Genomic DNA, 17,257 nt, shown 5'->3' with positions numbered 1-17,257 from the left:
TACCAATTTACATTCCCACCAGCAGTGCAAGAGGGTTCCCTTTTCTCCACACCCTCTCCAGCATTTATTGTTTGTAGACTTTTTGATGATGGCCATTCTTACTGGTGTGAGGTGATATCTCACTGTAGTTTTGATTTGCATTTCTCTAATGATTAGTGATGTTGAGCAGTTTTTCATGTGCCTCTTGGCCATCTGTATTTCTTCTTTGGAGAAATGTCTATTTAGGTCTTCTGCCCATTTTTTGATTGGGTTGTTTGCTTTTTGGATATTGAGTCACGTGAGCTGTTTGTAAATTTTGGAGACTAATCCCTTTTTGGTTGCATCGTTTGTGAATATTTTCTCCCATTCTGTGGGTTGTCTTTTCGTTTTGTGGTTTCTTTGCTATGCAAAAGCTTTTGAGTTTAATTAGGTCCCATTTTTTATTTTTGTTTTTATTTCCATTACTCTAGGAGGTGGATCCAAAAAGATATTGCTGCAATTTATGTTGAAGAGTGTTCTGCCTATGTTTTCCTCTTATAGTATGCAGTCTTACATTTGGGTCTTTAATCCATTTTGAGATTTTTTTTGTGTATGGTGTTAAAGAATGTTCTAGTTTCATTTTTTTACATGTAGCTGTCTGGTTTTCCCAGCACCATTTATTGAAGAGACTGTCTTTTCTCATTGTATAGTCTTGCCTCCTTGTTGTAGATTAACTGGCCATAGGTACATGGGTTTATTTCTGGGCTTTCTATCCTGTTCCACTGATCTATATTTCTGTTTTGTGCCAGTACCATACTGTTTTGATGACTGTAGCTTTGTAGTATAGTCTGAAGTCAGGAAGCCTGATTCCTCCAGCTCCGTTTTTCTTTCTCAAGATTGCTTTGGCTATCAGGGTCTTTTGTGTCTCCATACAAATTTTAAGATTTTTTTTTTTTTTTGGTCTAGTTCTGTGAAAAATGCCTTAGGTAATTGGATAGGGATTGCATCAAATCTGTAGATTGCCTTGGGGAGTTCATTTTTAAATGGGTTAACTCTAATGTACTTTCAAAACATCCATTTCAAAACATCTTTGGAGAGTGAGATGTCTAAGAGACATTTACATATATATCTAATGACAGAGGTGTAGGGAAGAAAAACTACAGATCTGGGAATTGTCAGCACATAGTTGTTCACTGAAGTCATGGGAATGGATAAAATTCCTCAAGAAGAGTAAATAGGGTGAGAAAAATAGAAGGCCTAGAGGGCTAGAACACTGATGAATACTTGTAAGTTCATAAACTCATAGACAGGAGCCTGCAAAGGAACCTGGGACACAGAAGTAGGAAGAAAATGAAGGTAGGAGATATAGTGTAACAGAAGCCAAAGATAGAATTTTGAAAAAGAAGAATGTGGTGGTCAAAAATGGTCAAAGGCTGGGGAATGATCAAATACAAAACAACCTGAAAAGACTTATTTTTTCTTGACTATTCATTTGAGACACTGAAATACTTAAAAACTATAACAGTTAAAAAGAAGTTAAAAGACAGTAGTATCTATCGAATGACCTGCAACACTCTTAAGATCCACCACTGGTATGTTTAACGTACTTTGCCCAGCAGTATATCATAGTAGTTAAAGACGGAGGCTCTTAAATTAGAACACTTGAGTTTCAGATCTGTCTTGAGCACTTGGAGAGGTTCATCATTCTGGGCCTATAACATTAGGAGTATATTAGCATCAACCTTTTTAAGCTATGGAGGTTTAGTAAGTTATTATTATCCCAGTGCCCTCCACAACCTGGTCCCACATTCCTAAATAGCACCGTGCCCCACACTCCTTAACTGGCTCTCTATGCTTCATTCAGGTCACTCTTCTTGCTCCACCCCCTCCATCCAGGAAGCAGTGCCTACGTTTACATCTTGTTAATGCCGTACCTGCCTAGGACTCCTACCTAACCAACCTCTCTACACTTGGGGTCTACGTATGGTTCTCTCTGAAGCCATTCCAGTTTAATTTACTCATTTGACAATTATTAACTGAGCATACCAAGTATTTACTGGATACTAGGAATATAGCAATGAATAAGATAAAGATAGTCCCTGCCCTTCAGTGAAAATCCTAAATAAGTGACATGAGCTCTGAATCATAAAAAATAAGTAGGTATTTCTCATTCATTCATTCAACATTTATATACTGAGAACCCACTATATATTCAAGAACTGTTTCAGAAGCCAAGAATAAAACAATGAACAAAAATATAAGGGGGGAGACTCCCCTCTTGGAGCTTACATTCTATAGGGAGAAAACAGACAGTAAAAAATTAAATTATATGAGAGACAATGATAAATGAACTGAGGAAAAGGAAAGCAGTGAAGGTGGAAAGAATTCATGAGAGAAGGGGTTGCAATACTAATGAGTGGTTGGGAGGGGCCTCTCCAAGGCAGTGGCATTTTCAGCAGAGATCTGATGATGTCTAAAAGCCATGTAAATACTTGGGGAAAGAGGGAAGAGCCGGTGAACCAGGCTCTACTGAAGGACAATGTCTGGCACCTTTTAGAAAAAGTAAAGAAGCCAAGACGACTGAAGGACAGTTGATGAGGGGAAATGGATAAATGGATAAGGTTGGTGAAGTAGTACAGGGCCAGATCCCAGAGCCTCCTGGGTTGGAATTTTGAAAATTAACCATATGGTGGGTAAAGATGGAAGCTAGGATATAGTTAAAAGGCTGCTGCAATAAGTGGATTAAGAAATTAAAATTAGAGCTCAAACAAGGGTGGTAGGTATGGTGAGAAATCGTTGGAATCTGGACATATTTGGAAGGAAGAGTCAACAGGATTTTCTGAAAGATTAGATGTGGGGTATGGCAGGGAAGAAGTGGTAAAGGAAGACTATGAGGTTTTTGACTTGAACATGAGAAGTCAAATGCTATGGGAGAATTAGGCCTGGGGCCTGAGATGGGGAGTCTGTCCTGTACCTGTTCATTTGGAGACACCCAGTAGACTTCCAGGTAGAGGTGCAGCATGAGCTAGTTGGATTTATCAGTCTGGAGTTTACAGGGAAGATCTGTCCCCAAGATAAAATTTAGGACTCAATAATAGTTAGACAGTATTTAACCTTTAAAGCTGGACACCAATTTAGTAAATATAAATAGAGATGACCAAGATCAGAACCCCCTGTTAACACCAAAATAAGTGCAGAAGATAAAAAATGGATGAGCAAAGATGATTAAGAAGTAGCAGTCAAAGAAGTAAGGAAAATCACGAGTGTGGCCTCCTGGAAGACAAGTGATTCTGGATGAAGACATCAGTTCTGTAGATACAGAGAGAGCAGTAATATGAAGACCCAGAACTAAAAATTGAATTTATTTCCCTGGAAAATATTTGTGCCCTTGACTAGAGCATTTTCAATGGAACAGTGAGGCAAAAGCCTTATGAAAAAATAAGGAAACAATGTAGACAACTGTTTCAAGGAGTTTTGCTCTAAGAGGGATCAGGTAAATAGAACAATATCTGGAAGGGAAAATGGTGTCATGTCCCTTTAGGATGAATAAGGAGATGTTTGCACTGCTACCGAGAATGATTCAGTAATAAAAGAAAACATTAGGATGACAAAGAAAGAGGGGAGAATCGTTGGAAAACTGTCATTGAATACATGAGATGCGATAAGATCTAGTACACAAGTGGGGGTGTTATTCTTAGATAAGAGCAGAAAAGGTTCAAGTAATACAGCAGTACACAGACTCCAAGGGGCTGTGCATAGAATGCAGTGGCAGAAGGAGATCCGGGTACTTAAATGGGATACAAGCAAATCTTCATTTTCACTATCTTCTAATATATCATTTCCTTCAACTATGAATGTAGTCAACAGATCACAATAGTTTTAGCAGCACCTGTGATTTTCGTTAGTGAGGGAAATGCAAATATCTTCATACTATAACATTTTCATATTATAAGAGTAACTATCTCAAAATATTGTTTATATTCAGACTACTTGAAAACTATGGTAGTTATTAGATCCACATGAGGTCTGGTGATTTAATGCATTAATAGGAAATATATATATTCCAATATTATAAATTTTACTTACACATAAGAGAAAATGCTCAAATTTTAAAATGAGATGTTAAAATTAAATAGCAATAGCTACACTATCTATGGTTTGTTACAGAAGTTTTAAAAAATTCATCTTAATACATGATTTATTCAAAATTCCAAGAAATGGTTCAATAAAAGAAAAGCCGGCTTAAACATGGTGTTTAAACATGAGTCATTTCAAGTAGTGACAGATGTATTTACAGTATTTATTTATAATTACACACAGAGCTGTGGCACTTCTCACAACATACTAAACAAGCATAAACTTCTAAAATGCAAAACGGCCCAGATTTATAGAAACTCTTTTTCTAAGTAAGTATAACTGATATTTCCTGTTTTGATTTTAACAACTGAAATGTCCAGTACTTCACTGCTCTCATTAGTTTGGAAATTTAAATTTTTGTAATTAACTAGAATTTTATTTATCTATTTACTAAAATATTCATGCAGAAAAGGACATGATTCATAAGGGTACATACAGTTCAATGAATTTTACATGAGCATACCCTTGTAACCAACACTGAGATCAGGAAGTGGAATACTGTTAGAAAAACAGGTGTCCACTGATGCCTCTTCCTAATCATTACCTGCATAACCCTCCAAAGGGGTAAGGATATTTTTTTGAAAATGCTGCATCACAGAGTATGTGTATACCAGGCTTTAGTGGACTAACCAAACATTTCTCAGAACTTTCAACCAAATTTACACTCCAACTAGCAGTGTTTCAGAGTTCTGGTCCATTCACATCCATACCAACAACTGGCATTATCTCTGCATGTGTGTGTGTGTATGTTCATATTGGCTATCCTGGTAGAGGTGTGGCAGGCCATACTATAGTTTTTTTGTTTTGTTTTGTTTTTTTATTGTTGGCTGCATTGGATCTTCGTTGCTGTGCATGGGCTTTCTCTAGTTGTAGCGAGCAGGGGCTCCTCGTTGTGGTGTGTGGCTTCTCACTGCGGTGGCCTCTTGTTGCAGAGCACGAGCTCTCTAGGCATGCGGGCTTCAGTAGTTGCAGCTCGCAGGCTCTAGAGCACAAGCTTAGTAGTTGTGGCGCACGGGCTTAGTTGCTCTGTGGCATGTGGGATCTTCCCAGACCAGGGCTTGAATCCGTGTCCCCTGCATAGGCAGGCGGATTCTTAACCACTGTGCCACCAGGGAAGCCCTATACTGCAGTTTTATTTCAGAATATCCAGATGATTAACAAAGTTGAATATGTTTTCATATGTTTACTGAAATTTGAACGTTTTGGTAAAGTACCAAGCAAGTCTTTACTCCTCTTCAAAATTTGATTATCTGACTTTTGCTTATTGTTTTCTAAAAGTTCTTTATATATATAAAATAAGTAAGTATACACATAGCAAATAATCTTTACCAAGCTTGTGACTTGCCTTCCTTTTCATTTTCTTAATGGTATCTTTTGGCAAACAGAAGTTCTTAATTCACTGAAGTTCAGTTTACCAGTTATTTCTTCCATTATGGTCTGTTTCAAGAAATCTTTGCCAGTCCAGCAATCATAAAGATAAATACCTATGTTTTCTTCTAAAAGTGTTAATGTTTACATTTCACACTGAGATGCACAACACACTGAGATTCACAATTCACCTTTTATTTTATTTGAGCTGTAACTGACATACATTATATTAGTTTCAGGTGTACAACATAATGGTTTGATATCTGTACATATGGGGAAATGATGACCACAGTAAGTCTAGTTTAACATCTGTCATCATACATATATAGACTATCTTTCTTGTGATGAGAACATTTAAGATCTATTCTCTTAACAACTTGGAAATATGCAGTACAGTACTGACTATAGTTGCCATGTTGTACATTACATCCCCAATAGTCATTTACTTTATAACTGAAGTTTGTACCTTTTGACACCCTGTGCCCATTTCACCTACTTGCACCACGCACCCCCTCTTCTCTGTATCTCTGGTTTTGTTGGTTTTTTTTTGGGGGGGGGGTTGCTCTTTTTGTTTTTGTCTTAGATTCCACATGTAAGCCTTTCTTCACTTGGTATTGGGTTGGCCAGAAAATTCGTTTGGTTTTAAGTACACATTCTTCAGTTTCACCAAGAACTTTACTGAACAACGTATTCACTAACCGAACGAACTTTCTGGCCAACCCAATATAATAATGCCTTCAAGGTCCACTTATGTTGTCACAAATGGCAAGATTTAATTTTTTAATAGTTGAATAATATTCATTGTATTTACCACAATGTCTTTATCCATTCATTGATGGAAACTTAGACTGTTTCCATATCTTGGCTATTGTAAATAATGCTGCAATGAACATGGAGGTAAATATATATTAGTTTTTTTGTTTTCTTGTGATAAACATCTAGAAGAATTGCTAGATCATATAGTAGTTCTACTTTAATTTTTTAAGGAACCTCCATATGCTATTCCACAGCGGCTATACCAATTTACATTCTCACCAGTAGTGCACGAGGGTTCCAACACTTGTTATTTCTTGACATTTTAATAATAGCTATTCGTACAGGTGTGAAGTGACATTTCATGGTGGTTTTTATTTGCACTTCTCTGATGATCAGTAATACTGAGCATCTTTTCACATGTACCTGCACCATCTGTATCTCTTTAGGAAAATGTCTATTCAGATCCTCTGCCTATTTTTTAATTGACTTGTTTGTTGTTTTTACTACTGAGTTGTATGAGTTCTTTATATATCCTGGATATCAACCCCTTATCAAATACATGATTTGCAAATAGTTTCTTCCATTCAGGTTGCCTTTTCATTTTGTCGACCTTTGCTATGCAGAAGCTTTTTAGTTTGATGTAGTCCCACTTGTTTATTTTTGCTTGTTTTGCCTTGGTTTTTGATGTCAAATACAAAAACTTATCACCAAGAACAACATCAAAGAGCTTACCACCTAGGTTTTCTCCTGGGAGTTTTATCGTTTCAGGTCTTACATTCAACTCTTTTATCCATTTTAATTTCTGTGTACAGGGTAAGGGTAGGGGTCAAGTTTTATTCCTTTGCATGTGGCTGTCCAGTTTTCCCAATACCATTTATTGAAGAGACTGTCCTTCCCCAATGTATATTCTTGGCTACTTTGTCATAAATTAATTGACCACATATGTGTGTGTTTATTTCAGGGCTCTCTATTCTGTTCCATTGATCTGTATGTCCATTTTTATTCCAATACCATTATATTTTGATTACTACAGCTTTGTAATAAAGTTTGAAATCAGGGAGCATGATGCCTCCAACTTTGTTTTTAAGATTGATTTTGCTATTCAGGGTCTTTTATGGATCCATACAAACGTTAGGATTTCTTCTATTTCTGTGAATTTTGATAGGGATGGCACTGAATTTGTACATTGCTTTGGGTAGTATAATATTTGGTAGTTCATGTTAACAATACTAGTTCTTCCAATCCATGAGCATTATATAACTTTCCATTTATTTGTATCATCTTCAATTTCTTTCATCAATATCTTAATAGTTTTTGGTGTACAGTTCTCTCAACTCCTTGGTTAAACTTATTCCTAGGTATTTTATTCTTTTTGATGAATTGTAAATGGAATTGGTTTTTTAATTTCTCTGATAGTCTGATATTAGTATATGGAAATGCCACATAGCTCTCTATATATTGATTTTTTTTAGCCTGCAACTTTATTGAATTCATTTACTAACTAACTGTAGTAGTTTTTTGGTGGAGTCTCCAGGGTTTTCTATATACAGTATTATGTTATCTGAAAATAGTGATGGTTTTACTTCTTCCTTTCTGATTTGGATGTCCCTTATTTCTTTTTCTTAATTGCTCTGACTAGGACTTTGAATATGTCAAAAGTGGTGAGAGTGGACATCCTTGCTTTCTTCCTGATCTTAGAGGAAAAGTATTCAGCTTTTCACCACTGAGTACTATGTCAGCTGTGGGCTTGTCATGTAGGGCCTTTATTATGTTCCCTCTATTGAGAAATCTTATGATAAATGGAGTATAGAAGCTAGGTGGTCACTCCATGTACTGGATCTTCACACTGAGGCTTACTGGTGACTTTATAATAAGCAAAAAACTCAGACAACCACATTCAAATGCAAAAAAAAAAAAAAAAAAAAGGCAGGTCCATCTATCTATGAGTAATTTTAAAATGTTCTTCGAGTTTAGTGAGAACATTATCTATCCTCCTGAAGGAAAATTAAGTGCTAGATTTATTAAGAAAAATATACCCTAAGAAGATATTAATTCATTATATTGTTGCCATACTCCTGACCCAAACAAAAATACACAGAAATAATGGACATACCTGTCTTCAAATGGGCAAATGATTCAATTGCCTGATGGGAAAAACTTTTTATTCAAACAAATATTATCAGCAATTATTTGCTTTTCACTTGGAAAGGTAACAAAATAATATGCCACAAGATCGTACCTTTATGATATTACAAAGTACATAATTTTATTCAAGAAAAATTTGAAAGAAAAAGGAGCTTATTCCACTCTATTTGAAGTCAGAGCTGCCCTGACTTCAGAGCACTCACAAAACAATACATTTCTACTGATACACCATAATGTATAGACACCAAAGAACCTTTCAGGAATTGTGAAAATTGTGTAATAATATATATTAGTTTTTCATAAAACTAACATAATTAAACTGATATAATTTCTTTGAGACAGAAGAAACATTAAGGTATGTGAATCATCCTATAATGCAGAGCATCAGTGTTAAAAGGCAGAAAACAGCTTCTATCCTACTGAGATTTACTGTAATAATAAGGTTTGGGTTATTAGACCTTTTAAATGATGTTTTATCTTTCATGGTTTTACTCGCAGATTCTTAGGATGTTTTTCTTTGTGTTTTTAATGAATGTAACTACTCCTCACACTCATATTTCTGGTTTGAAATGACAGCCATCTCTGAAGAGCATTAGCCTTCCATGAAGCTCTGCATTCAAGGGCTACAAAACATAACATTTTAACTCATTTTGATATTCCTAGACAACATTTCTTCCTGAAGACCATAAACTATATATCTATCCTACACTCCCTGAAGTTATGTACTTGTGTAGTTCAATACTTTACTCAACCATTTTGCTTTAAACTCACCATGAAGCACGTACTGTGTATGCTTATTGTCCACCATCCTCCATCTTTAGGGGGTGGAGGAAGTTTGGAAAGCCAAGTTAAACCAAAACAGAACCAATGTATATTCAGCTCCATAAGCAATCATCAGTACCTATTAAATAGTAGTTAACAAGCACTTTTTTCCCCTTAGGAAGCATGAGACCAGGAAGTACTTACGAATACTCCTTTACCTATTTTTTTTTTTTAAACTCAAAACCAGGAAGCTCCAATGTCTATGTATGTTTCAACATTTCCATATGTTACCTCCCCTGTGCAATTGCAAGCTTTGTCTCTATCCTACACCCTAAAGCACTATGAATAGCCTTCTCTCCCCAGTATACATTTCATTCTTAATCCCGTGAGTCATAAACAATAATATGAATATGATAATGAAAAAGAAAAAAATTACCAGCCACAGAATACAGTCTAAGTAATCCCAGAAGTACTTCTGCACAGGTTCAGTGGTAAGACACAACTGCTAATTGTAGGTAGACTTGTTCTTTACTAAGAAGTGAGCATGTGGCTAGAAATTCTCTACCGAATTGTTTTTCCTCATTATTTTCCTTTTGCATATAAATTTCTTCATTACAGAAGTGGTCTGCTGTTGTATAGTTCATTACTATTTTTATTTTAGGAGCTTTCATTTTACTGTGCAATCCAAGGCTTTCATCAGAGTTTCTACAAATCAGATGACAAGACTTTGCCAAAAATTATTTTAAAATATATTCTCATTTCCAAAGGAAAATGGGATATTGGTTGCTTTTAATAGATGTTTAAGAATCTGAATAAATGCTTCAGCATTTTGGATAGCCTCTTAACTTTGTAAGGATATCCCAAGAATAGGATTCTAAAAAAGACTGGAATTGAACAAATCCAGTTTTTCACTTAAAAATAGTTTTTCTTTATAAACAAAAATCAAGTTTGCAAGTTTGGGGTGGTAATGGTGACTATCAGACAGAAAATGGTAAAGGAGATTCAAATTATTTATCTGACCTCATTGTTTAAGTGACTTGAATAGTTTCATAAGCCATAAGAAAAAAACCCCACAAATGAACATTTTATATTCAGAGTAGTTTTCAAATGTATTGTTTGAAAACATGTCTGTTCTCTGCATCCTGTTACTGACTTCTGAAAGGCTGCCACTGGGGAGCAGATATACCTGCCCAGATTTCCTTCTCAAGTATGTGTTTGTGAATGTTTGTTAGAATATCTTCTGTTATGCCAAGCACATTAGCTTTCAAGGATTCAAAGAAGAAAAACAAATCTGCATGATGTAGCAGAGGTGCAAGAAAATGATTGTTGGAGTACTAACATATATGCATCACATAAATGTTCTTAGGCATTTATTTACAGTCCTAATGGCTCACTGCATGCCCTGGGTTAAACATCCGGCATACGAGACACGTGCCCAGATTTAGAGAACCCAGCACTGTGAAAAGAATACAGAACTTGAAGTCAGTCAGACACGCACACACAATCAAATCCCAGTTAACCATTTTCTAGCTGTGTGAGCTTCTGCGAATTGAGTTTACTGAATCTTAGTTTCCTTGTTTGAGGATAATACAAATTCCTTTTCATAGTTATTATAGGGAATAAGCATATAAAACATACCCCAAAAGAAGGAAGCGATGCAGTAAACAGTAATGCCTGTTATTACTAACTTTCAACAATAATTCTGGGGCTCTTCTCAAGGAGAGAGAATAATGAAGAAGGCATGCTAATGTCATCTGAGTCCACTTTAGCCACAGGATTACATCTTAAGTAGACAGTTTTTTAGTAGACTGAAACAGTGACAAAATTTGGTATATTGATGTTGAAATACTAAAGGAGTTTTAACTTTCCAACAACACTTTGAAAGAAGTGCTGTATTTTTACCAAGAAACTGGGTAGTTTTACTGAATGAAGCAACCTGAGCAAAACCCAAAACGCTTTGAAACGTAATGACTATGGTGATTGAGATCATCCATAGTATCCAGTTATACTAAACAGAGTATAAACTAATTCATCTCTTTTAACTCAATTATCAAAAAGTGAGAAAATATTGACACTTTCCTTGAAAACTCTTATCTTCCTTACTCTAAAAAATCCAAACTTCAAATTTGTACTTCTCTATCTACCACAAAGCCATAGAGGTTCTCTGTGAATTTCTAGACTCTAGTTATTATTGCAGATGATGGGTGCTTTAAGGTGATTTGCTTGGGCTGCTTATTAGTCTATCCTATCACATCCAACTCAGTCATAAACACCACTAATTCTTGGTTGAAAAGAAAAATGGAAGGAGGAAGGGCTATTGCAAGAAGGCAAAAGGAACAAACTGACACTTAGCATATACATTTGTATGCATATATATTAAAGTTTCCTCTTTTGTTACTTTTTATTTTTACTTTTATTTTTAAGTACCATTACTTTCCTTCTTCCTATTGGGAAAGAGACTATATTTTCAATTATCTATTGAAATTGTTTACTAATGATTCTTGGGGACTGACTTTGAATTCAGAAAACTGTTCAACTTAGTATTAATTTCATTATTGGTTCTCCATAAATTGTGATGAAATTTCCATATGGACAATCATACCATAGGCAAATCATATCTTAGGTAAATCTCTTTTACACTTTTTTGTTCCCTGTATTTCTTTTTCTGTTCTTAGGCTTTGACTAAGACCACTAGTAAAATGATGAAAAGCAGGTGATTGTAGGCATCATTTTTAAGATATTTGCTAGAAATTTTAAGATACCCTTAACCTAATTAAGAAAGTTCACTTTCTTATTAATTCATCATGAATTAGCTAAATTTGGTTGGTAACACGTTTTTAAAAAACTTTTTGCTTCTATGTTCATAAGCAGCATTTGCCATGGCATACCCTGAAGGTGGTGAAAGTAAGCCTCTGTGACAGCTACTGGCACGTGCAGAAAGCCAGTCAACTCTGCAGGACTAGGAGAAAGGACACAAACTAGAGCATTCAGCAACACCCTAGGGAAAGTGAGCAAATGGGAGGCTATCAGCACCCGACCTAGCTTTACAAGATTGAGAGAAAGGATACAATCTTGAGTATGCCCACAAGGCGGAACAGGCTTATCCACAGAAAAGATCTGAGAAAGCCTCAGAGTCCCTAACATGACTGAAGAAAGGAATTTCTCTCCCAAAGCCACCTAATTTTGGAAGAGGTACACTTCTTCAAATATGAAGAAAGCAATGCAAGACTTCAATTTCAAGGAACATGACACCATCAAAGGAGTACAATTTTCCAGTGACCAACTAATAAAGAATTCAAAATAGTTGTTTTAAGGAAGCTCAGTCAATGAGCTACAAGAAAACACACAAAGATAATTCCATAAAATCAGGAAAATAATACATGAACAAAATGAGAAGTTTAACAGAGAGATAGGATTCATAAAGAAGAACCAAATAGAAATTTGGGAGCTGAAGAATATGACAAATAAAATGAAAAATGTCATAGAGAATATCAACATCAGATTGGATCAACTGGAAGAAAGAATCTGTAGAGATCACTTGAAATTATCCAGTCGGGGGAACAGAGAAAAGAATAGAAAAGAGTGACAAAAACCTACATAACTCTAAAAGGAACTATCTGTGCATTACTGGAGTCCCAGGAGAAAAGAAGAAAGGGGCAGAAAGTTTAAGAAATAATGCCTGATGAAAAGAACCCCCAAAACAGAATTAAATCTGAATTTTCACAATTAGGAAACAAATACAACTGTCACTGAACAATATATTTTTAAAAATACTTATACATATGTATATTTACATAAAAGTCTTTGGAAAAAGTCAAAGGATTGCTTTGCTTGTTAGAGGTTATCCCTAGGGAATGTCCCTTCCTGATGTAATTAAAATTGAGGGAAAAAAGATAGTTTTTAACAGCAGTAAAGTTACTAAAAAGTAGACTTATTTTCAAAACTACTCTCTCTAAGCATATTTGCTAAACACAAACGTGCAGAATCCTGCCCTAATTTATTTTCTCCACTTTGCAAAATACTGTTCTCCCAGCATAGTACCACCAAATTTCAACCCTAAATCATCTTCTCCAAGATACACCCCCTTAAGGCTATCAGTGTATTTCTCAGCAGAAACCTTGCAAGCCAGGAGACAGTGGAATGAAGCATTAAAAATGCTACAAGAAAAAAAAAAAAGCCAACCAAGAGAACTTTACCTGGCAAAGTTATCCTTCAGGGATGAAGGATAGATAAAAAACTTTCCCAGACAAACAAAAGGTAAGAAGTTCATCACCAATCGATTTGCCTTACAAGAAATACTGAAAAACATTCTTCATGCTAAACACACTGGTAAAGGCAAGTATATAGTCAAATTCAGAATACTCTAAAACTGTAATATGGTACTAGAAAACAGTTAATAAGATAACATTAGTAAGTCCTTATCTACCAAAAGTTACTTTAAATATAAATGGATTAAGTTATCCAAACAAAAGGCACAGAGTGAACGAATGGATAAAAAAGGAAGACATAACTATATGCTGCCCTCAAGAATCTCACTTCAGCTTCAAGGAGACAAATAATTTCAAAAAAAGGGATGGAAAAAGATATTTCACACAAGTATGGAAACCAAAAGAAAAAAACAGAGTAGCTATGCACTCATCAAACAAAACAGACGTGAAGGAAAAAATGATTGCAAGTGACAAGGTAAATGAATAAAATGAAAGAGGAGACATTAAACTCATACTACAGAAATACAAAGGATTATAAGAGACTACTATGAACAACTGTATGCCAACAAATTGGATAACCTAGAAGAAACAGATAAACCCTTGAAACACAAACCTATCAAGACTGAATCATGAAGAAATAGAAAATTTGAACAGACCTATAACAAGTAAGGAGATTGAATCAGTAATTAATGACCTCCTAACAAACAAAGAAAAGCCCAAGACCAGATGGTTTCCCTGGAAAATACTACCACATATTTAAAGAAGAATTAATACCAATCCTTTTTCAAACTCTTCCAAACAATTAAAGAGGGAACACTCCCAAACTCATTGTATGAGGCTAGTATTACACCAATACGAAAAGATAAAGCTACAGATCAATATCCCTGCTGAATAGACATGAAAAATTCTCAACAAAATACAGTAAACCAAATTCAACAGCACATTAAAAGAGTCATACACCATTAACAAGTAGGATTTATCCCTGGGATGTAAAGACGATTCAACATCTGCAAATCAATCAATGAGATATATCAATTAACAAAAATCACATGATAATTGATGTTGATATAGAAAAAGCATTTGACAAAATTCCACATCCTTTCATGATAAAAACTCAATAAATTGGGTATAGAAAGAATGTACAACAACATGATAAAAGCCAGATACAATAAGCTCCCAACTAATATGTTCAACTGTGATAGGCTGGAAGCTTTCCCTCTAAGATCAGAAACAAGAAAGGGTGTCCTATCATCAATCTTATTCAACATAGTACTAAAGTACTATCTAGAGCAATTAGGCAAGAAAAAGAAGTGAAACTGTGTTTGCAGATGATATGATCTTCCTAAAGACTGCACCAAAAAAGGGTTTGAACTAATCACTGATTTCTTCACTAAAGTTGCAGGATTCAAAATCAACATACAAGGACTTCCAAGGACTTCCCTGGTGGTGCAGTGGTTAAGAATCTGCCTGCCAATGCAGGGGACACAGGTTTGAGCCCTGGTCCAGGGAGATCCCACATGCCATGGAGCAACTAAGCCCCTGTGCCACTGCTGGGCCCGTGTGCCACGACTACTGAAGCCCACGCACCTAGAGCCCATGCTCCACAACAGAGAAGCCACTGCAATGAGAAGCCCACGCACCGCAACAAGGATTAGCGAAGAAAGCCCATGTGCAGCAATGAAGACCCAACACAGCCAAATAACAAAACAAAACACAAAATCAGCATACAGAACTCAGTTGCATTTCTACACTAATAATAAATTATCCAAAAAAGAAATTTAAAAATCCCATTTACAACAGTATCAAAAACGGTTAAATTCTATTCCTAAGCATTTTATTAAGGAGGTGAAAGATCTGTACATGACATTCATGAAAGAAATTAAAGAAAACAAATGGGAAGCATCTTGTGTCCAACTATAGATATCCAACTACCTAGATTGGAAGAATTAATATTGTTAATATGTCCACACTACCCCAAGCCATCTATAGATTCAATGCAATCACTATCAAAATTCCAATGGCATTTTTCACAGAAATAGAGAAGGCAATACAAAAATTCATATGGAACCACAAAATGATCCCAGATAGCCAAAGCAATCCTGAGAAGAAAAAAAAAAGTGGGAAGCATCACATTTCCTGAAATCAAACTATATAACATAGCTACAGTAATCAAAACAGTATGGTACCACCATAAAAATCACATAAACCAGTGGAATAGAATTGAGAGCTCACAAATAACTAATGCATATGCCATCAATAAATATTTGACAAGAAAGCAAAGAATATACATCAGGGAAAGGACAGTCCCCTCAATAAACAGTGCTGGGAAAAGTGAATATTCACATACAAAATAAGGTGAATAACTACTTCCTATCTTATACCACTCACAAAAATCAACTCAAAATGGATTCAAGATTTAAATATAAGACCTGAAACTGTAAAACTCCTAGAAGAAATATAGGGAAAAAGCTCCCTGACATTAGTCTTCACAGCAATATTTTGAATATGACACCAAAAGCTTTTCATTTTGTTGATGAGCTTTATAGATTCCCTTTACTGCTCCTTGAGCCAGAACCACAGATATCTTCTAGATATCTTTGCTCCACATGGCTCACTTTCAACTTTCAAGCTGAACTGAGTTTAAGTCAAGAAAAACCAAAATAGTAAACAAAAAATTATCAACCCTCAACATCTTCTAATTAGATGTCATTTTGAAAGCTGATGTTCTTACCTGATCTACCTGCTGACACTTTTTAAAAACATCAAATACTTGAGCCTTGCATTCTCTCCACGTTTTATAGTTATATCACCAGGAGAAAAAGGTTGGCATATGTATAATGCCATCTTACCTATAAACAGAGTGTCATTTTTTAAAACCATGATTTCTGTCTTATAACTGAGTAGCAATAATGCTTTACATATTCTGTGTGACAGCACATAGTCTGCTATTGCATTTTGATCCAAACTGACAATATCTGTCCTTTGATTGAGGTACTAAATCTGTTTATATTTAAAGTACATAAGTATATTGATAGGATATGACTGATATGATGGTATTTAGGTCTGTCATTTTTTAAATTGTACTGGGTTTCTTGTGTTTTACTCCTCTGTTCCTCCTTTCATTCCTCCTTTGTGTTAATTATATATTTTTAGTATTCCATTTTAATCACTCTCTTAGCTTTCCAGCTAATCTCGTTGTATTATGTTTTCAGTTGTTCCTCTGAGGATTACAATATGTATCTTAAACTCATCCCAGTCAAGTTAAAGTTGATATTGAACCACATCAGGTAAAATATAGGAACTTTTCAACAACATAGCTCAATTTATCCTTTAACATGCTATTGTCATGCACACACAACAAACCCACCAATCCATCAATGCAGTGTTATATTTTGCTTTAAACAGTCATATGTCTTTAAAATATAAAAAGCAAAGAGAAAAATATTAATCCACTATAATTAGGAAAGCTCCATTTTCTAGTAAGAATTTAAGTTTGCATAATATAGATATTATGCTACCATTTATATTATTTTACACCAATATTTTTAATTAGTATAACTATTAAATATCAGATATATCACTGAATATATTTTATTTATATGCTGTTCACATTTCCATTTTATTAGCTAATTATTTTTTTTAATTTAGCACAATCATAAAGGGAAGAAAAATCCTTTTAGTACAAACTGAAATAGGATCACGTTCACCTGGATTCTCCTAATAGTATCCTAACCAGGTTTCCTGATCCCAGACATACCCTTCAATTGATTGCCCACTGCTACCAAAGTGATCATTCTAAAACATAAATGATGTCACACACTCTAGGAAGCCTGTCATGACCTTCGTCACTCAAGATTAGGTGACCTTCCTATGATATTTTGTGCTTACCTCCATCACAGCATGTGTAACATTACACTGTATTT

The 17,257-nt window shown here is 35.1% G+C and overlaps 1 protein-coding gene across 6 annotated transcripts in view; it reads right to left on the bottom strand.

Annotated features, from left to right (window-relative positions):
• TUSC3 (tumor suppressor candidate 3) overlaps positions 1-17,257 on the bottom strand; it is a 182,134-nt gene that overhangs the window by 79,287 nt on the left and 85,590 nt on the right. The window lies entirely within an intron of this gene.

This window comes from Pseudorca crassidens, chromosome 21, assembly GCF_039906515.1.
Source record: "Pseudorca crassidens isolate mPseCra1 chromosome 21, mPseCra1.hap1, whole genome shotgun sequence".
NCBI lineage: Eukaryota > Metazoa > Chordata > Mammalia > Artiodactyla > Delphinidae > Pseudorca > Pseudorca crassidens.
This window is presented reverse-complemented; position numbering and strand designations above follow the sequence as displayed.